General features: G+C 37.5%; 2 long non-coding RNA genes across 3 annotated transcripts; both read right to left on the reverse strand.

The window, feature by feature from the left end:
* Positions 1-695: 695 nt before the first annotated feature.
* Positions 696-20,255, reverse strand: LOC129205914 (uncharacterized). 2 transcript variants are annotated; one of them, XR_008576911.1, is made up of 10 exons: positions 19,392-20,255; positions 18,956-18,999; positions 17,577-17,683; positions 14,604-14,680; positions 14,006-14,152; positions 11,267-11,349; positions 8,458-8,642; positions 6,612-6,670; positions 2,150-2,306; positions 696-1,819 (listed from the first exon to the last, which is right to left on the reverse strand). It is a non-coding gene; the product is annotated as an uncharacterized LOC129205914 (long non-coding RNA). The 2 variants fall into 2 exon arrangements; XR_008576910.1 differs by having other exon boundaries at positions 18,956-20,255.
* Positions 20,256-22,875, reverse strand: LOC129205916 (uncharacterized). The gene is made up of 3 exons (XR_008576913.1): positions 22,767-22,875; positions 22,052-22,161; positions 20,256-21,105 (listed from the first exon to the last, which is right to left on the reverse strand). It is a non-coding gene; the product is annotated as an uncharacterized LOC129205916 (long non-coding RNA).
* Between the last annotated feature and the right edge of the window lie 43 nt (positions 22,876-22,918).

A 22,918-nucleotide genomic window follows, 5' to 3' on the forward strand; every position in this document is an offset into this window, starting at 1 on the left:
TATGCACGTAAATTAAAGTTGTTCAGGTACAAGTGAGTTTCAAAGAGTTTTTAAAGCCAGAAAACAGTTTATTTTCTAATTATTCAGGGTTTTACTGAAGAAGCCAATCAGAGAAAGATTTCTTTGAAAATGATCTAGTTTAAAGTTTTTGCTCTCTCTTTTCTGAATCATGTCCTACATGATAGTTTCAATTATTTATTATAAGGCAATGGTAAAAAAGTGTTAATTAGCAAAGATGAAAAAGACTGACTCAATGGGAGCTCCTGTAAAGGAGCTCCTATTTTTAATGCCTGAGGTGACCACTAATTTACAGCTTTTGATAGCTTGCATGCATGGTTCACAGAATAAATTGGTCTTGGGGAAAAAATACTGTACACCTCACTGTGGCTAATGAAGAAGGTCTAGGTTTTGCTGTTGTTTTGTTTCTATTTTTTTAGTTCAGGCAATTTAATTTTGATAAAATGGTTTAACTCGACAGCCTTAGAAATTAAAATATGCAAAGAGAGAAAGTATGACACTGAAACTGCACAATTTTCTCCATTCAGCTGAAATGCCCATACCCAGCCCAAGAGGCCAGCTCTAAAAATAATTATACTGTTTATTTTTCATCTTTCTGTGCTGATTTCAGCTAGTCTTTTCCATGTTATAAAAGTCTTTAACATTAAAAAACAACTTTAAAAACACTAGTATCCCAAGATCTTTACACTTTTTTTGGTAGTCTTAGTGAAAATAAGAAAGAAGAAAAATGACACGCAATACTAGATGATTATGCTGATAATGGGAATTATACAGAAGACAAACTAAAATTTCTTTTAAACATAATACATCAAAATTACCTTCCTATTTTGTTCATAATTTTCTTTAATCATAGCTAGACTTACATAACAGTGTGAAACACATTCCTCAACAAAATTAATTATTTTAATTAATTAGAATACTCAACAAGGGTCAGTAATGCAGTGGTCAGAGGTCTAGGTTGACTGCTTTTGTTGCCTGTAATCTCCATTGGACATATCAACTTGTTTCTTGAAAGTTAGCACACAGGAATTAATTTTATCACTGCTTGTTCTAACTGGATTTTAAATGGATGCGACTCGCATGTGAAGGATTCTGTCTCTCCCTTTTTATCCCCCTCCCTTTTTTCCAATTTTTTTTCCTAGTCATTCTCAAAAAAACCTCCCCAAAACCCCCACATTAGTCTTCAAATGTCATTCATCCATTTTAGCATTTAACATAGCTAGGTCAAGAGAACAATGTCAAATTTTTAGAGTGGCCAATATGGGAGACGGGGTTCCAAGGACCTGAGAGGTGGTGCACATCCCTCACACCAAGCCCTTCAAGGAAAGCAGGAGTCTTATTTTCTTCTTCACTTCTGGTCACTGGCTTGGTGTTCAGCTAGTAGAAATGATTGGATTTTTTTTTCCAGTGATACCTGAAAATGAAACATTTTCAACCAAGTGTCTGTTCCATCTGCACTAACCCAGAATCCTGACTGTCTGTCTACTCTCATTCCCAGTTCCGTTGATTTTGCTTATGTCTGTATTCTTCATGTTGTTTCACAACATCACAGCTGTGCAGGACCAAGTCTTCATCTCCAAGCAGATGAATTCACGTGAAAAACTCACTCTTTTCTTAATTCTTTATGTTTAGATCTTTCAAGCCTTTCAGATCTTCCTCAATTAACACCTTTCCACTTAGCCTATTTTCCTTGTTTATTTGTTCATTTTGTTGTTGTTTTCTTTATTAATGAGATATTAATTGACAGCCTCTGTGATGTTTCTTACGCTTCAAGCTTTTTTTCAACTCCTGATGAGCCTTCCTGAACATAAAACGAGAACAATGAACAAAGTCATTGTGAGAGTTAAACTAAAAAGAACTATAAAATGGTAAAGTCCAGAATCAACAGCAACAGATAAAAGATTAACATGATGCTGCTGTTGTGAGGACTTCATTATCACCATGTTCCTAGTCAGAACAAAGGTGTGAAAGGACAGGAAGGTTTAACAAATTTAGAGTGTGATGTGAAAATAAATGAGATACGGCCCACCCTAAGTTGCTGTGGGCTTCAGGACATTTTAAATCCAGATTATTCAAATACTTCAAAACTAACTGAAATAATTCTACTATATGGATGGAAAGGTAAACTCACTGGTGTTAGTATCTGAGGTGCATCTCCTCGCCTGGAAGCTCAGGGTTTTGAAAAGATGTTGTGCTGTATACTTGATTTTACTATTTTAAGGACAGAAATTAATGATCTTCGTTTAATTATCAATCTCTTCTTCAGAAATATATAGATTTTTACCATCCTGGAAAATATTTTTGATACTTAGCATTACTGCAGGTAGGCAGAGTTTTACAAAGGATGATTCTCCCCATTATCTTATAGAGGCTTCCAGCCTTAATTTGTTACCCTTTCTGACCCTCTATGCATTGATTAGAGGGCCTAGGAGACCCACTAAGAGTAGCTCTCTGGTTCTTACATAGCTGAGGCTTGATGGCATGAATTTCAGACATGTTACCTTGTGCCAGTATCTGTGAAAACTCCTGCCTCAAATTCACATCCTCTGTTTAAAACAAAAAAAGCATATGCTTTTTTTTGCATATTTGCATGTCTTCCCATGCAAGGTCTTTATTTTACCAAACAGGGAAAAGACCTGTAGGAGATTTTCAAAGAATGTGCTCTGATACTTCTTTCAGCCAGGACCAATGCCAACCTTAAACAGTAAAAAAAGAACTTGAAAGGACAGAGAGCAGAGAATATCATCTGCTAGTGTGAGGAGGGAACATTCTCTTACATTGATTCTTTTCTCTTTGACTCTCTGGTAGCGTATAAAATGTGGTCATTCAGGTTTAGAGATTTGTTCTGGAAGCAGGCTTAGCCAATCAGGAAATTAGAGTCCCTATCATGAAACTTCTTTAGTGAATCACAGAAGGGGGTGAAACAAAGCAAAAGGGGATTTATTAAAGATAAAATTTAATTAAAAGTACAGAATATGAAATATAATAAATATTAAAATAAAGAAATGCCTTCTGGGGCAGGTAGTGACATGAACTTGGGATTAATTTTAATAAGGTGAGTAACCCTTCACTAATACGAGTATTGGGGTCAGAGTCTAGCCTAAGCATTTGAATATTTTCCTTGGTTCAGATTATTCTTTTCACAGATATGAAACAGCTTTTTCTGTTCTAGCTGCACATAACTTTGAAAATTGTTTGGTGAACAGAAAAGAAAAAAGAATGGAAAATTACAAGTTTGCATTTCATAAGGAGGGTGGAGAAAAGCCTCTTCAGTTTTAATTAAGTTCTTTAAGTTTCACTTCAGAAGACATTGGTGTTCCAGAAGACACAAAAAAAGTAAGTTAACTCATGTTCACTTACAAAAGTGGATGACAAGTAAAACTAAAATGCAAGGCATATTATGCAGATTTTTTTTTTTGGTGAATGGCAGTTACAGATTTACATAAAATTAAAATAACCTTTAAAATTAGGACAGCCGGGTCACTCTAATGTGCTCTGAATTACTGAGCTAATGATATTCTTATCCCTCCACGTCCTCTAGGCACTACCATTGAAAATCTAAACCTGTGCAAGGAAACTTAAGTGGGAAGAGTGACCCTGGGAAAACCACTCCATACTGCTCTATTGGTGCCACATCTGAAGACAAAATATACCTCTTCAGTAGGTATTTAAAGCCAGAAATGTCTAGAGCCAAAAATGAACAAACCAGCCATTATTTCACATTACTCTTCCATCTGCATTTTGGACCAGTGCTTTTTTTATGCAGAGAGAGATTTGATTTTGGTGCATATTCCTAATATACTATAAAGAACAAGTCTGCAAAGTCATCAGTTAGACAGCAGTAATTAAATTAGCAAATAATACTTAATTGATTTTCTGAAAAGTATAGTCAAGATCCAGCTGTATAAAAGGTACTTTTATGCTGTACTACTGGTAAAAACAAACCCAAAACTGGATTAAGCGGCCAACTGGGGATACTGACCGCATAATTGAAGACCTGAGTTATAAACAAGTATTTTAATTATCTCAAAGAAAAGAGCGTCCAGGGGAAAGAGGGGAGGAGTGACCAGAGTATATGGTATTCTGGCAGTCTTCTAAGGACCAAGTCGTTGCTCAAGACTATAAATTGGAGCAAACCTAAAGAATATATATTCACTCATGTTTGCCATTTCAGATTTTCACATGGGTGCCTGAATCCGGGCTGCTAGTTTTAAATAACCAGGTATGCAGACTTCCTTGCTGTCAGGACAGGAATTTTAACTATGTAGTATGAGTGTGTCTCTTTGTCCTTTGTGACTCCTGTGGGTGGCAAGCTGTTTTCACAGCCTTTTAATGATAAAAGTTGTGAGGTTTGTATATGGTTAGATGTGTCTAAATTTATCATGAGGCAAATTATAAGTAGTTGTCTAGGATCATCTCCTGCTATTAGAGAACACTTCCAACCATATACACATATATATGCTTCCAACCCGTATACATCTATAGGGGCATATTTCTTAAGTAATGTGAGTCAAACACTTTAAGCATACGGCACTGATGGAGTAATACAGGCCTCCACTACAGGACTCTAGTATAAGCGCTTCTCAATATTTTGAGCAATGATTTGGAAGTAAGCACAAAATCACTGCTGATAAAATTTATGGCTGATGCAAGGATTGGTTGAGTGGTAAATAATTTTAATCAGGCCTCACATTCATCTGGAATGATCTGGATTACAATAGTTATATTTATTTGACTTCTGTTGGTTTTGGCTCTGCTCTGAGGCAGCCAGACGCATGCTAACTCTGATTCAAAAGGCACGCAGATGCAGTCAGCCTAACAAGTGTGTTTGAACTCTCAGCAGTGTTCATTAGCTTATTGAGCACACCGTCCTGCTACTCGCGACTGCACAGCTTCCGTTTTGCTGCTGTCTGGGTTTGGAGTATTAATAGAAAGCATTTGTGTCTTCCGTAAAAATCCCTTCAAACCTCGATACTTTGGGCTCACTCCAGCAAAATGAGTTTTAAAAGAAGAAAATGCAATGTTTTTCATCTAATTAAAAGAAATCTGAGTTCTACCTGCAGCACAGGGGACTGAGCCATGGTTTCCTAGGACAGAAGTCTGCTGTGGGGATTGTATTGGATAAACAAACTTTGGTATGGAAAAATGAAATTAAAATCAAGCTACCTTACTGTCTTCTAAACTTGGAAATAATGGACAGGAGCAGTTAGGTGGTGGTAATCCTTCTAGGTAGCACTGAAAATACCAATGCTCAAATTTTTTATCCTGTTCTCATGTCCACATTAAAAAGCTGAAAAATGATGAAAATGAGAATTCACAATTACTAGACAAAATTTTTATAGTTAGTAAAAAAATCTCAGTCTCTTTGTCTTTCCAGAAAAAGTACTGGGGAAAACCTGATTGTAGAATTATATGTGAAGGGCAAGAAAATACTGAATTCTGAAAGGTTCTTTTTTATCTCTTGGAGAAAGGTATATGAAACACCTGAGTACCATACAAACAGAAGTATGATTGCCTCATACAGCTGGACTAGCTGAGATGATTTTAACCAAATGACTTCAGACTGGGCTGTTGGAGACTACAAGGATATACTCATGTATATATACATTTGTAAGCAGTGAAGATGGTTAACTATGAGACAAATGAAAATAGAATCATAGAATCATAGAATGGTTTGGGTTGGAAGGGACCTTAAAGATCAAAATAGAAATTCTCTGTTTCTTTGGGCAGGATACCTGGGAGTAGGTGAAAAGTGACACCTTTGGTACAGAAGAGTTCAAACTAAATTATCTAATGCTCCCTTCCAACTTTAATGTCCATGAATCTACATATTGTTATGTTTTAAGAGCATATTAATGCATCAATACAGCTAGCAGCATTTTTATGTTTCAATGACACATTTATCCTGACTATGTTCTGTGTATGTCCATATGCGTTAGTATGATATATTAGAAGTACTGCAGGAGTATTATGTCTCACAGATGTAACATTGCAACATGAGCACTTTAACTGTAGAACATAGTACATTTCCTTCTCTTATCAGTGTAGATTTGCAGCATTTATTAATATATGAGCCTATAGAGAATAACAGAGTACTTCAGGTTCCATAAAAGTTACGCTTAATGACAATTATGATTGCTGTGGTTTTTACCTTAAATTTTAGGTTTAAGTGTTCAATGCCTTTCTGTCACTGGAGGATTTTGTTTAAAGTTATTCAGTATCCAGTAATCAAATTGGCAGGATTTCACTTCTCATTTTTTCATCATAAAAGTAACTATCTTATTATTAGCCTGTTATTACTGTTGCTTGTTAGTTACTGTTTGTTAATTGGCTTTAAACTGGATTACCGGTAAACTTTCCAATATTCCTGTATAAAAAAGGATCTAAATAGGAGACTTTTCAGTTGCTTTTAAAATCGAATCTAAAAAAAGAACAGACTTTCCCATAGGTCTATGTAGAAATAGAACTATGTTGATAAATATATATACTTGACTAAATACAAAGTTAGATTTTTAGTAAAAACAAATTGTTTGCTCAGCCTAAGGGGGAGTGTCAAAAGGTCTGATACTCAGAAAAAAACCCCTGCAACTCACCCACTGAAAATTAGCTCTTTTGAAGTTGCTGCAGTTCAGGCATTCTTAAACTCAGGCATCTAAAAGAAAAAAAAGTAGCTACATTTTAAAATATTTTCTATTGTATAAAAGTTATTAGTGGCATCTGTACTGATATTGACACACATGGGAGTGTATTAATAAGCTACTATGAGAATAAATAAGAAGGTAGTAAATACACAGTTTCTAAGCGACTCAGCCATGATGTCCCTCCCCAGGTTTCCATTCTAGATCTGTGTTCTGTATTCCTTTCACTTTGCTGTCACATTTTGTCATTGACTGTTCCGCAATTGCATTTGAATGGAGTCTTTGCCTCAGGGCCACTATATAGCTTTTAGAGTCATAGGATCATAGAATGGTTTGGGTTGGAAGGGACCTTAAAGATCACCTGGTTCCAGTCCCCCTGCCATGGGCAGGGACACCCTCCACTAAACCAGGTTCCCAAAGCCCCATCCAACCTGGCCTTGAACACTTCCAGGGATGGGGCATCCACAACTTCTCTGGACAACTGGTTCCAGTGCCTCACCACCCTCACAGTAAAGAATTTCTTCCTCATATCCAATCTCTGCCTTCTTTCAGCTTAACACCATCACCCCTTGTGCTATCACTCCATGCCCTGTAAACAGTCCCTCTCCAGCTTTCCTGTAGGCCCCTTTAGGTACTGGAAGGCTGCTATAAGGTCTCCCCGGAGCCTTCTCTTCTCCAGGCTGAACAACCCCAGCTCTCTCAGCCTGGCTTCACAGGAGAGGTGCTTCAGCCCTCTGACCATCTTTGTGGCCCTCCTCTGGACTTGCTCCAACAGGTCCATGTCCTTCTTAATGTTGGGGCCCCCAGAGCTGGACGCAGTACTCCAGGGAGGCTCTCACAAGAGCAAAATAGAGGGGCAGAATCACCTCCCTTGACCTGCTGGTCACACTGCTTTTGAAGCAGCCCAGGATACGGTTGGCTTTCTGGGCTGCAAGCGCACACTGCAGGCTCATGTTGTTTCTCAGCAACCAACACCCCCAAGTCCTTCTCCTCAGGGCTACTCTCAATCCATTCTCCACCCAGCCTGTAGTTGTGCTTGGAATTGCCCCAACCCATGTGCAGGACTTTGCCCTTGGCCTTGTTGAACTTCATGTGGTTTGCACAGGCCCATCTTGCAAGCCTATCAAGGTCCCTCTGGATCCCTTCCCTCCAGCGTGTTGAGCACACCACACAGCTTAGCATCCTTAGCAAACTTGCTGAGGGTGCACTCAATCCCACTGTCCGTGTTGCCAACAAAGATGTTAAACAGTGTCGGTCCCAATACTCGCCCCTGAGGAACACCACTCATCACTGGTCTCCACTTGGACATCGAACCATTGACAGCAACGGCTTTGAGTGCAACCATCCAACCAATTCCTTATCCACCGAGTAATCCTCCCTTTAATCCTGACCCATAAGCTCTCGGTTGGCTCCTCATCCATCCCCAGGTGGAGCTCCATGTGCTCCAGCTGGTCAGTGACATGGAGGGTGACACCCCCAATCTCTGACCAGAAAAAACATAAAAAACCGTTGTTCATTTCCATTTTGACTGCATAGTACAATTAACCAAAACTCAGTCACCTTGGACATCTCATGCTACATCTCTGTGCTAGTTTCCTTATTTCCTGAATGCTTTTTATGGTACCCTTCTTAATAAAATATTGTATTAAGACTGTAAATGAAAATTTAAAGCAGGAGAAAGGCTGAAAGCTGCAGGGTAAAGCTGCCATTCAAAGGGAACTTGACAAGCTGGAAAAACCTCATGAAGCTCAATAAAGGAAAACACAGAGCCTTGCTCCTGGGACACAGTATCCCCATGCACCTGTGCAGTCTGGTTGCTGATCAAGTAGAAAGCCATTAGGTTGTCTAGAGAGACTGGAACATGCATCTGAGATTCCAACTGGGCCAGGCCCTCAGCAACCTCATTCACGTCTGGAGTGGAATCTGACTTCAGGGTTGAAGTTGCTTTGAGTTGGGTGCCGGATTAGACATCTCCAGAAGTCCCTTCTGAAAAAAAGTATTCTTTGTCTCTATCTCAGCACAGTTTCTTTCAGCATGGTATGTGAAAGCTACAGCGGTGCTAAAAATTTGAAAGTGCGTGAAGGAGTCACACATTCTCCCCCTCAAAAAAACCCCAAACGGTAATTTAGAGCGTAAAGGAAGTTATTATCTGTGCATTTTATTGGTTTCTGATCTCTTAAAAATACAACTGAAAAGAATGTCTGTCTTCTATGATTAGATCTAAAATGCCACGAGACTACACAGCAGGTTGCTGTTTCTCAACTATAAATTTTATCACTACTACTTCCCGAGTTCTCTGCTAAAAATGGACAGCTTGTGAAATACTTCAACCTGTCTGGCTTCTGACAGGTCTTCCTACAAAAATCTGAGTTATCCAAGAACACTCTGTAGCTGTCATGGTTAACTATCACTCCACAAACCTGACTTCTGAAGAAAAATCCTTTGGGAATCACAGAATAACAGCAATGTTAGCCAAAAAGTCCACCTTTCTGTGGAAGAGCACATAAGTAGAATTTATTTTTGTGTCATAACTCTGAATTTGGAAAGAATGTTACTTCCAGTTTTATGTGAATGACCAGATGGCTGCAACCATTAGAATACATCCATACTTTTTTTTTTTTCAGGAAAACACAGGTAAAGATCAGACACTGTTTAAAAAAATAAAACACAGCAGAACCTGACTGCTAAGTTATTTAGTAGCTATCGATAATGATATAAATTGGGCATATGGGGTTTTTAATCTACTGCTAATAGTAATAATAATATTGACGATCATGAGTACTTGAATACTGTTATATTCTACCATTGCACTAGATATGCTCTATGGTTTGGACACCTTCACTGTGGAAAATCCAGGTTACACATGGAAATATTGAATTTGTGTCAAGAAAATTGCTTACATAGTAATACATTTATCGACTTAATAAAAAAATGCAAAATGACTGTGCTTTATAACACTTAGAAGATCTTTAGACTTAGTATCTCTCTTCTGACATATTAACCTTTCTACAACCATGGTAATATATAAATGTCGGGGTTGGTTTTCTTTGTTTTTTGTTTTTTTAGTAAATATAAGGTTAAACAACTGAAATTGGGTTTCAACAAGCAATTATATTGGGATTGTTGGTTCTAATTTTAAGACTATGAAGATTTCAATGTGTGTTCTAATATTTCTAAATTGCTGGAACCTTAGAAATTAAATGTACTTTTCTTCATTGTTTCCCTTCAGTTTTCTCCATCTGTTCTTTTTTTTTTTTTTTTTTAAGTGCTCCAACTTCCATTAGGCTAAAGATTTTAAACTACAGACTGCTTTTCTAGAGTTTCTGATGTCAAGTTTCTCCAGAGTCACATTAACAAATTACATATATATAATGCGCTTTCAAAATACATAAATCTGGCATTCCTTGAGAGAGTTTTCCTGCCAGTACATTAATTAGGAAAATGTTCCTTATGACTGTCTATTTAAATTACCAATGTTTAATTAGGTATTATTGCTGAATTAAGGATTGATTTCTCATATCAGTATGCATTGGTCCAGGCTCTCACCCGTCGTAACCAAGTTTGCTCAGATGAAGAGCACGGTGAGAAGATGACCTTGGATTCTGGCGATGCTTGATGCTGGCTGATCCAATGGTTAAAGGCCAGAGAAACACAAAAGTTGTTCCTACTCACTTCACTTGCCAACAGCAGATTGAGATTGTCCAGGCAGACCTATCGGCTTTATGGAGAAAGGTTTTTCTTTTTTTAAGAGTTATTATGAAAGTTCTGTGCCATCAAACTTTCTCCAAAGATACTTTTGTGCTGAAAATGCCTTTGTTGTGAGGGGGGTTAAGCGATGCTGATGTAGTCCACTATTGGATCCACTGACTCCTGCACTGATGAGTGTTCCCTGTTAAGAGTTGCCTCCAAGTCTACTGAAGTAACTACACTTCTACAAATGCTTGGATGCATACATTTTGTTTATTTGGAATTAAAAGTGAATGGATCTATAGGCAAGATAATTATATCTCTAAGGTTATGAATTAACAAAACTGCACACACGTATTTCTGAAAACAATTACAAAAGACGCAGTAAAGAAATAGAGATACTGGAAAGTTCAGCAGCCTTCTGGTTCTCATGTTCAAAACACAATTTATGGGGAAAACTAGCTGGAGTAAAGAGCCAATTCTACAGAACAAAGACAAAAGGTGTCACTTTCTAAACCATGCTAAAGAACATATACTGAGATTATATTATTCTCTTGAGCTTCCAAATTCCCAGGCTAAGATTTTACTGCTCATAACATTAAGCAGTCATTGACGGGATTCCTGACTTCTGTCCAATCCTACAGTGCAGCAGACCATAGATCTAAATTCTGAATTCACCGTTGTCTATTTAACATATCTGCTTTCATCAAATTTGTGGTTTAGACATGATTAAGAAATAAAGATACAAAACCAATGGAAAATGGGCTGGCATTCTAACATTTCTTGCCAAGATTAAACCAAATACTGCAAAATCATACTCAAAGTGTGTCAGGTGTTTGAGTCTGTGCTTTGAACTTCTATGAATTTAAAGACTAAAGATGCTTAAGTTTAAAAAAAAAAAAAATTAATTTGTGCATACTTACCCAAGGGGATTGATATGCAGGTAATGAATGCATCATGGAATGATTTTTTGTCTTAGCACCATCAGGAAAAAGCCTTTCATTTCCTGGTAGGAAAATAAAATTAGACCTAATAGTGGCCTTTCACTAGTTTAACTTTCCCTGAACCTGTCGGTATAATTATGTAAAGAAGGTGATAAATAAGGACAGTATCTAATACAATGAGGTCTATACACATCATCTTCCATACCAACAAAATGATAATCATATCAAGAACTTGCTTGCGGTGCTCTGTATTCCCATGGTGGGAATATACCAACTGCATAAATTGAACATTGGGTTTAAGTTGCAGCTTCTTCAGAAAGCAAAAGGGATGAGCATCTTTAAAGTACTTGGAGAACTGAAAGAGCTGCGTAATCAATGGCTCCCCTCTTTGGTTGCACGTGATGAATGGAAAATAATAAAACAATAGATGTATCTGATGTTAGAATTTGGAATACATCACTTCATAGGTTCACAGTTACTATTTGATCTACATAATTATACTGAACATTTCAATTAAACTGAGAATAATAAGAAAATTATCTGAACCTCATTTCAAAAGAAGACTTGGCTACAGTTAGAAAATATTTTTGCACGTCTATCTTAAAGTGTGTGACCGTGGAAATACAATTACATCTAAAAATTACATAATTTGTCCTAAAAATAGGAATCTAATATATGCATCTATTATTTTAAAATATTTTATTTTTAGATAATATGGCAGAGAATAAAGTAATACTTAGTTAAAAAGTGGTAAATGATCCCCCTGAAAAAAAAAGACCCAAAAACATTGGGAATTGTTGCCCTGTCCAGTTCACTACTAAGCTGTGGATTCAGTGGTTCCAGCACAGCAGGGAGAGGGGCAGGGAGCAGCGGTTTGAGATAAGGACATTTAAGCCAGCATTGCCTCCAAAGAAACGCACGTGGGGAGAATTCAGTCCTTGGGAAGAGTCCATGCTCCTCACCTAAATGAGACCGCCACTAAAAACCTCCTGTGCGTAGGCTGCACCGTGACCCCAATGCCTGTGAAAGCTCTCTGGCTATGACCACTTTCACCCCTAATCTGATCCCTGAAAACCAAGCCTTAGAAGATGTGTAAAGTACTTATTCACTTCTGAACATGCTTTAAAGCTATCCGTTGGAGCAGATGGAGTTTATTTTGTAATCTCTTTACAGCAGCCGAGCGACAAAAAAAAAAAAATATACTGCAGTGCAGTCCAGAGTCAGTGTCTCCCTTTAAATTATTTGAAATATTATCAAAATTACTTTGTGTCTAATAGAGGCACCCTTTCCTGTCAAAAGGGAAAGGTTAAGTTATTGTCAATGACATTTGATTAAATATTTGCTAATCAAATTTATTTTTCATTAATGGATGGATTTGTTAGTCTCTGTGTCTCAGTTACAGCCTCAAGAACTCAGCACTAGAAAATCTTTGATTATCCTTTTACAGATTTATAAATATTTTAGTGATCTAATCAAAGTAAAGGAACAATGGAATATGATTTAGGTAAGTATTATAAAAAGAGCTAGTGAACAGCTAGTCTATCTTTGCACAATCTATTTTTGAGTCATTTTGAATAAGAATGAATTCCTTAATTTCAGTCTGTTTGGAAATAATTTATGAACAGAATAAGGCCAGACAATCTTGAATATGTTAATTTTTGTAAGTTGTTTCCCCAGTTCTAATAAATGTTAAAATTTCTCTCCAAGAATCTGACACAATCTGGAAGCCCAGTTTTTTCTTCTTTTTACAGAAATTGGGGCAACTGAAAGGGAAAAGTGAGGCTCTATACAAAGAACATAGTATTGTAATATTATGTATCTTATAATAATAGCTTTATACTACCATTCTATACTGACTTTTTTTTTTTTAAATGTGTACTTGAAAAGATGAACAGAAGACTTGATGGTATACTTCAGTTACCACTTGTTTCAACATAATATATTCTTTAGTTGATTTTACTTGCACTTCAGTTTTTTATGGTAATTGCGTACTTATGCTGTTCTCGTCAGCTAATCGGGAGTAATTATTACATCTCTAATTGACCAACAATAACTACTGTATCTTGTTTTGTTAATTAAATGCTTGTTTAGGAGAATATTTAATTTGCTGTAGTAATTTTTTTTTGTTGGCGAGCAAGTCAACGTAACTTTATTATCATTCTGCTGTACAAGGCAGTGCATGCAAAGCTCCTAAGAAGATTATGTATAACACCTTCTATCTACCATAAAAGGGCTCAGCTGAAGCTTATGTTATTGTTAAACGTCTTGTAAAAGGAATCTGTGACAACGTTTCAGTTATGATACGGAAAGCATTCCAGCACAGGAAAAATTCAAGAAAATAAGGTGATTTTCCCCATAGATAATATGTTAGGGATCTTATTTGGGCTAACTCATGGCTTACAGAGTCTTTAATGAGATCCCAAAGAAAATGTCGTATCATCGAAGTCACGGGCTCTTTGTAATGCAGAGGTGACAATTGCCATGAGCCAGCAGTGTCCTCGGGCCCTCGGAACAGAAAGGGATTCCCGTTGTCTGCGAAGCTGGACTGAAGCAGAGGAGGGAACCAGGAGACCCCCGCGGCCACTCTTCCAGCACACGAGCTCTGCAACAGCCCTGGTGCCACTGCCGCGCAGGGGAGAAGTAAGAGCGGCAATAACATACAATAACCTCTGGGAAGGTGGTCTGAAGTTGCTCGTGGAGGGGAGCCTTCATGCCTACCTCAAAGCAGCGTGTGGAAGGTCAGGTAGCAGCCTCAGGTGTGGAACAACCAACTGACATGATTTCACATCCGGTTCCAACAGTTACCAATTCTTGCCACAGACACGACACTGATTTGGCATTGCTTAGTCCTCAGATTTACCAAATCTGTGTGTAGGGATGAACAAATTACTTCTAACCACATCTTAGTGTAATTTAGTTTCATAAGCTATGCACATAACTCATAAGTAAGCTAAAGACTTGTGTCAGAAAAAAGAAACTAGAATTCACATAGTGCTGACTCAGTAAACTGAAGACTGCATAGCTTCTTTAAGTGCTTGCTCTACGACTAAAGGTCCACATTTGCTTCTGTCATTTCAGAGATCCTAAAAAAGCACACGCTTGTGTCATTCCACAATGCAGTGCAATTTATGTAAGCTCATGAACCAATACAACGTAGGCAAACTCAGTCTGTTGATAAAAAAGAAGAGGTCAATAGGCATTCAGGACTCAACAAAGCATAATCTGAGAGCAACAGAACTTCAAAATAAAATTCTTCATTTTTTCCACCTAATCATTTATTGTTAATGATGTAAAAGAGGAGAAGTGGAATGTTTACCTTAGTCTTACAATTTTTGAGGGGGGAAAAAAAATCTTTAATACATCCAAGAGCTTTTTTCAGTGAAGATGATATTTCTGTGAAAAAGACAAGGACTTTTATTTCTTACAGAAATTTCTACAAATAAATGTATTACAATAGAAAATACGGCCTAAGAAACATGCTTGGCACAAGGTTGAAAAGATTTAAATTGTGTGATATGTACCGTAATAAAATCTTTTTTTTTTTCCCCAGAAAAAAATGAGCTGTTCTGCATGACCTTGGTCAAATCAGAACGTTTTTCACTGGTAATAAACCAGTGGTATTGTCTCTGAGAGGCCGCACCTTGCATAAGCAGTGACCTTCATTTCCCTTTCATCAGCCTGGGAAGCACAGGGGTCCCTTGGAATATACAAATACTTTTTTCTGCTATTCTGAAACGACTCCTTGTTTTCTCAAGCAAGATTGGAAGGTAATATTCTGTAGTTCTTGGTAATTGCACATCCGGTGAAATTCTTTGGCCCTTGTGCTTTGAATGTCACATTTTAATCTGTACCTTATTTAAAAGAGCATTTTGGAATAAAACAATAAAGCAGTACCATTTCACCTCATGTGCGATGCTTCCACAGTTCAAGTTTGGCACTGAGGTTATTTTTGTCTCTTGGTGTGGCAGTTTTGCTGCCTAAGGGCAGCTGGTTATTTTAAGTAATAGGTGATCCTTGGAATCTGTCCAGGCTGTAGTAGTTGTAGCTGCTCACGTGCTTACAGGAGAGGGGACTGTTGTATTTTATGTATGTCCTTGGTCTTGAACATTCACTACCAGATCTGAACAACTTGGCCTATTCTTATCTGTAAAGGCAGAAGAGCGTGAAGTCTGTTTCTGAAGGAAGACTTAAAATGAAGATAAATCCAGGATCCTTCTAGTAGCTAGCGTGGAATTAAATTGGAATATTTCATAAAGCCTGTATTGCTAAATATCATATTGAGTTGGAAACAGCTGGTTTGAATATGCAGAAGCTTTAAAAAAATCTATGGGAAATTATATGTGATTGGGAGAGTGCTTCAAAGTGCTTTTTGGCATAACACACAATTATTTCATACTAAGTAGGATCCGAACTACAAACAATTAAAAAGAAAGCTGGAGAATTAAGCGTGAGCTAAAGGGCTAGCAAATCCTGATAACTAAAGCCAAGGTTCACAACGCGGTGACCTGCAGCTCAAACCAGACTTGCTAGAACATCTAAGGTGGCTGGTTTAGAAGTTTTTCATTGAAATTGGAAAATGTTTCTAGCATTCCCGAGCTGATTTTAAGATGTTGCAGAATCCGCTAGTGAATTCACCACCAAATTAAAGGTGACTGTACTGAATCTAAGTGGCAGGCTTTATTCAAATTACTTCATTTTTCAAATAAATAGTCAGATTGGGTTAACTGGTTAATTAATTAATAGTGGCTCAAGCATCTCTAGTATTTACACACCTACTTCTTAGGTGTCGTAAACGTGTAAGTTATGAGCTAAATCTACAAAATTCTCCCTCCTCCTACCGCTCAGCCGATATCATCTTATTCATTGTAAGGTTTCATGCTAATAAATGTATGTTTAAGCAGGCAGTGTAGCTGAATAAAAGCAATATTGATAGATCTAATATGAATGAACACCAGTTTCCCCACTTGTTCACTTGAGAGTGGCTGACTTGAACACAAAGCTGGGAAAAGGTTGGTGTGTAAACAGATAACTTCAAAAGAGCATTCGTAAAAATTTGGACTCAAAATATCCAGAAGAGCTTGTTTTCATGCTCGGGATATCAGTACGTTTGAAGCTGCGCAACATGCAGTGGCAGAATTGAAAAGCTGAAGGGAAAAATTGCTGTGATAGGTGAAAAGCAGCTATTTCTCATTTTATATTGAAATTAAACCATTTGGGGCCTGAGTCCTTAGGCAATTTTCTACATAGGAATTTATTTAATGCTGTTATTATTTTTCCCTCAAATTGATCAAATAAGACCATTGAAGACATTATACTTCTAAATACTCCTTTCATATGTGGAAAAGATCAGAGAACACTGAACTCCTCCAGATCTGATTTTCTGCTGGAGCAGAACGGAATTTCTGGCCAGATCACTGCTGTACGAAGCATAACCATCCATCCACAAAGTGTAACGGTAACTCTAACAGTCTGTCTTGCAATAGACAGGTAAGATGGCGTAGCAAAACCATCACATTACGTAAGGGTCACCGTAAGTACAAAGCACGATGTCCCTTTAGAAATTATCCCATGCAATCAAAACATGTTGGCAAAGCAAAAAAAAAAAAAAAACCTGTGAACTGAATGAGATATACACTGAACAAAATCTTCATTATGGCAAAAAAAAATTACTGACATGGACTTAGAGAGAGACTTAATTTTAAGAGCAATCACTGCCAAAACAAGCTCAGCGTATCCTAGGCTAGTTTCTACCACACCTACTTCAGAGATTCCCCAAACCAAGCATGATGAAAATCAAAGCAGTACTGTGCATTTCTGAACCAGCACCATTTCAACCAGTCCTGAAAATAAACCATGGCCCTTCAAAATCACGTTTCTTTGGCTGGAAATAGAGTACTCTGACTGTAACCCTGAGAGCAACCATAAACCCATGTATTTCCAAGGCTTGCACACATTTTCCACAAAATATAACAGGTGGTATTAGTAATCTGGTGAAAAAAAAGATGATAAAAGACACTTAAAAACTGAGATAAAGTAAAAAAATATTTTTGTAATTTAGTCTCATCTTCAATTTGTCCTAGATTAAACTGTAATAAAAGAACAGAATGGTTTGAAAATGCCAGAAAGAAAGGAATTAAATAGGAAATAAATGGATGTGACAGTGAGGTATAGTTCATTTGTAAACTGGATCACAGTAGAGGTAGTAAATGTAACTATTATATATAATTGACTTAGCGAGATGCAAGACTTGAGGCCCGAAGGGGTGCTAAGCTATTTACTCACGACTTACGGATTCATATGAATTCCTCTGTTACTCAGTCCAGTGCCCAGTTGTTTATCATCTCACTAGAACTTGGAGAACATCCAGTAACTGCAGTAGAAGCTCTGTGAGTGTATCTAAGGATGATGTTTGTGCAAATAAAAAGATTATTTTCCCTCATGAAAAGAAACAGAATGTTTCAACAGTATAGTATGCAGGTATAGACATTTTGTAAGTACAGTGATACTGGCATAAACTAAAAAGCAAGCTAGTTTAGCGTGGTCTAGAAATTAGTGTGGCTTTGACTAGTCAATTATAGATATCCCCAGAAGAGCATAGGAGTGCAGGCACTTTATCACTTACATACTTTATTCCCATCTCCTTTGCCCCACTTTTCATGGCTGAATTTTCCCAAATACTTGCCCAAAATCTGTCCCAACGCCTCCTTATCCTGGTCACCTTTGTATCTTGTCAGGTTTTACTGTGCTACCCCTATAGTAACACGTTACTGCAGTGTTTTAGAGGGCAGAGTGGATCTGCACCCAGGGTTCAAACCGAGGTGATGTGGCAGCTGTACGCGTAATGGCGCACAGTGCTCTCTGCTTTATTCTCTTTTCTCTAAAAATATTTGGGGTTTTGGACCACAGAGGAAATTTACACTGAATTGCATAGAACTCTTTCGTTGGGGTTTTGGACCACAGAGGAAATTTACACTGAATTGCATAGAACTCTTTCGTGCAATACTCCGTAACGAGATTCTCAGTCTAAGAGTTAATTCACTACCTACCGTTCCGTATGTTAAATTGCCATTCTTTTTCTTCCCACATTTACCACGCTACGTATATTAACATGGATCTTGATCTGCTATTTTATCACCCAGTCCCTGAGAGCACCTTCTGCATCTCTTTTGTCATTACTCTTGCCTTCATTACCCTGAATAACTTAGCAAACTGTGTCACTTCACTGCTCATTCTCTTTTTCGGATCACTGATGAGTATGTCCCCATGGGACTCCCTGGTGATTTTCTTCCAGCAAGAAAACTGACCATTAACTCCTACTCTCCATACTAGAAGCTGTTTCTGTGCGTGGTAAATGTGCAGAGTGGGAGGCTTCTTTATATACTTGCACCTTTTAAAAAATTATTCCATCTAACTTGTAATTACGTCTAATACATAAATGATATTTTAATGATATAAATATATTCCTAGAAAGAGACGCAGCTATTATTCTTTCAAAAAGGAACAATTTTTTTTCTTATTGGAAGTAATTTAGGTTTGCCCTCTGTCGCACCTTGACATTTTTGCTCAGCTTCTATTTTTTACGTATGTGAATCACCAGCTTTTCAATACCAAACTGTCATAGATTGTATATTTTGAAAAGAAGCCAAGTTTCAGTATCATTATACTTACACATTCACCCCGAGGCATAATTGTTCTAATACACAATTTTCATCCTGCAATTTAAAGGAGAGTTAGCGTGTCTTTTTGCCTTCCAGTAACTGTCATAGGATTTTCAGTATGCATTGGATAACGTGAACCCTTTCCTGTTCCCGTGAAAATCAATAGTAACACTTCATACCCATTAAACTCTATCAGAGAAAAAACCGGGATCGAGGTAATTAGGACCCGCTTTTGTTTGGTCACTGGTTCATTGGAAATCAGGAGAACTGTTAGGCAGCAAAGCGCAGGGTTGTTTGCAACAAGCTGAAATTTTCAGCCAACGGCAATAAAGGTGAAATGCTCCACATCCCCCCCGTGTTGGGACCCAGGCTGCTCCCTGCCCTTGCCACGAAGCCACCTCACGCCGTGCCAGCGGCAGTGCCCAGCTGAAGGAAAACTGACTCACCCGGGCCCAGACGTGCCCTCCAGAGCGGCGATGCCCCAGGCGCAGCCGGGGGAGTAGGCAAACCCTGTGTTCACCGCTGTGTGGAGTGAGAACTTCACCTAGTCCAGGAGTGGGAGACCCAGGCAAAGGTAAACCGCCAGTTGGTTTTTCCAGTCTCCTATTTGACACCAGCATTGCTCAGCATCACCACATCTGATTCAGAGCGCAATGCTTCGCTGTGTACCAAAGGACCAGTCTAGGATATGGAGTACAAGTAATGGAAATTTGCCATCCACGTTCCTTTTCTTCAGGTTTCTGCATCAGGTTTGTGTGCCCATGGAGGTCCTTCTCTCGGGTGAGATATAAGGCAGTTTTAACCCAGTTCACTGAAACAATGAAGCTGAGGATCTGACCTGTTAAATGGGCTGTCATTATCTCTTGGTTGGCAAAATAAAATATATTTAGTTGAAATAAAAACAGAGAAAAAGATTTTTTTTTTCCCCATAAAAATCCCCCAGTTTTGAAAGACTTACGAAAGCCAAACATCACATACGGGATTAATCATAGATTGCTGTAACTATAAGTTTTTATTTAATAAGAGGAAGAAGAATTTGCCAGATTTACCGGTACTTGAAAGATACCAAAAGTTTGGAATCAACCCAGTAGCAATCGTGTGCGCTAGGAGGGTGGAAAGTAACATAAAAATGCAATGAGACTCAGTAAAACGAAATTATTGAGTTCTCAAAGGAATACAATTCAAATATTGATCACATACAGTGTATTCAGGCACTTAAGAGACAACTCTTGCACTAAGTGTCTTAGGATCACTGCAAGTTTTCTGGATCACTCTAAGTTTTTTGAATCCAAATATTATTGTTACCAGGAGCGAGAAGGTAGTTCAAAGCTTTGTACAAACACAGAACTACCCTGTCTTTTTGCTGTGAGGGAAAGATACAGCTCTGGTAGTGAATTGTTATTGCACCCCAGATAACTGCATGTGTTTAGAACCCGGTCAGTTCTTGCAGTCTTCAATCTGTCTCTCAATTGTATTTAAATGAACTCATGCAGTATCATTTTCTAAAAATATGAATATCCAGTTATTTCTTTAACAACATATTCCTTTATTTTGTATCTTCTTCTAGAACCTGCAAAAACATAATCTAAGACATACTATGTGAAAATGAAATACGATATTATACACATGCTTTGCTGAAGTAAAAGAAAATTAATTATTGTTTACTGTATACCTAGTGCAGTTCATCTTTGACTTACCAGGTACCTCACAAGAATAGAAGCAAGCAGGAAGGCACTTTCTTGCCACTCTACCTGACCCCAAATGTACGTTTTAAATACCAGTCTCAACTCTTGCAGACCTTGTTTATTCTCGACTCTAACCACATATTCAGTTTTAATATTACTTATGCTTACAGTGTTCTTCACAAAAAGTAGTGCAAAGTACAGTTTTGTTCCGAATCTCTGAAGCAGAATAAACCAGCTTGTGCTAAAGGTTCCTAAAGATTGGTGTATAAATCAATTTAATTCTTGATAAAGTGCACTGTGGTTTGAAGAATTTCAGTTTTTTGGTTCTCCTTACGTTCGAGCTCTGCTTAGGATCCACGGAACACTCAAATTTAGACACTAGTACTTACATAGAAGATGTTCTGGGAAACTTTACCGCAAATGTTTACAAAAGATTAATAGAAGTCCGTAAGTATAAAATAGCGACCCAGATATCCTGAAAGAAACATTACATGGACATTGTATGGTCACTACAAATTGTGCAAAACTTACAAAGCTAATTAAAAATCCTGTTCAATAGAAAAAGCAGCATAACAGAAATAAGTAACTGTGAATAACCACTTTATTTTTACACCCTGTTGGTGCTCTGTGTACTAGCAGACACTCAGTAATTACAATATTCCAAGAGCACATCTCTACCTGATGATCTCGCTTTTGCTTTCACCAGTCTTGCCCTACAATTTTTCATCTCTCTTCTTTTTCTTCACAGCAATGCATTGATCCTGCAAGCTGTAACTTCTGTATTATTGAGTTAAAAAAAAAAAAAAATCTATATTTTACAAGTCTGATTTTCTACTGAACAGGTCTAAAAGAGCAGTGCCTGTTATTAAAATAAGCATAACTGTATCAACAAAATATTCTGCCTGTTCTTTAAAATGTAATATTACACCTGTCAAAGAAAAGAGCACATCCTTAGTACAACTTCTACATTGTCTAGGTATCATATTGTTACAGTTGTAGGAGACAACCCACTACCTAGCAAGATAATTTAAATAGCAATTACTACACTGATACATTTCACAGATCTTTGCTATCCTTTCAGTTGTCAAGCCCATGGACCTAATTTGGTGCCCTGAGTTCACTGTTAGTTTTGCTTTCTTTTTAACAAAATAGCTGTGAAAATTCACCTATTTAGAATGCTTGCAATACCATATGGAAAGGTATTTTCAAAACACTCGCTTTTTTAAAAAGGGGAGCCGAAACATCAGAAAGGCTGCCTCTATTTGACTGTAATGAAAAGTGAGTCTTGATAAAGCAATTGAGATTGAATAAATTTATATGAATGTATGTATGTATATAGTATATGTGCACGGTAGGTCTGATAACTAAAGAGAGTATGTCCACACACGTAGGTTTTCATTTTTCTGAACCCATTAACATACCTCAAACAAAGTCTGCCACAAGGATCGAAGATACGCTAATGAACTTTAAGACGTTTATAGAAGAGAGGACATGTTCCAGCGGGTTGAATACAATCTTTACTGTTAGGTGCCTATGTAATAACATGGAGGGATTTGAATAATGTTATGCAGAAACAGAACAGAATGAGTTAGAAGATGGAAGCATATTAAGCAAGTCTGCAGGCTATATGCATCTATTCCCAACACATTCGTAGTTATTCCGCTGAAGCTAACAAATATTTCCATATGATTCCTGTTGAGTTCCAGAAGTAAAATAAGTTCAGCTCTTTCTGAACTTTCTATAAAGTGTGGTTCAAACCAAGCCTAGGTACTATCGCATGAGAAGATTCCGATTGTCAAGAGCTTTATATCAGAAGATGAGGCAGATATGATCTACTTGACATTTCATCAGCATCTCAGCCTAAGTGCAGAGAAGGAAATTCAGTCCCAGAGTGCTTCACAGGAAAGCTTTGTATTTTCTTTATCTTATTTTTATTATTTTTACTTTAAACTAAGGTAAAGCTTGTATGCATCTAACTTTGAAAAGACACGCAAAGTTTTTGTATGGCAAACATAAAAGAAGTGTCTTTCAGTTTTGTTTTCTTTCTAGGTACAGGTAGGTAAATGTCAAGAAATCTCTTTAATTTTATATTCTAAAAAAGAATGATTTATGGAGAAGAGAAATCAAATTACTTACCTATAATAGAAGATTTTTGAAGGTAGTTCCCTGTTTCCCTAAAGGTAACACTGAAAGATCTGTGATGATTCACCAGTTTGTACTACAAAGTTAGGAGGCAGAAACTCCATTAATTATTCAACTCTATTAAGGAAAAGAAAGATGACGAAGAA

Source organism: Grus americana, chromosome 4 (genome assembly GCF_028858705.1).
Source record: "Grus americana isolate bGruAme1 chromosome 4, bGruAme1.mat, whole genome shotgun sequence".
NCBI lineage: Eukaryota > Metazoa > Chordata > Aves > Gruiformes > Gruidae > Grus > Grus americana.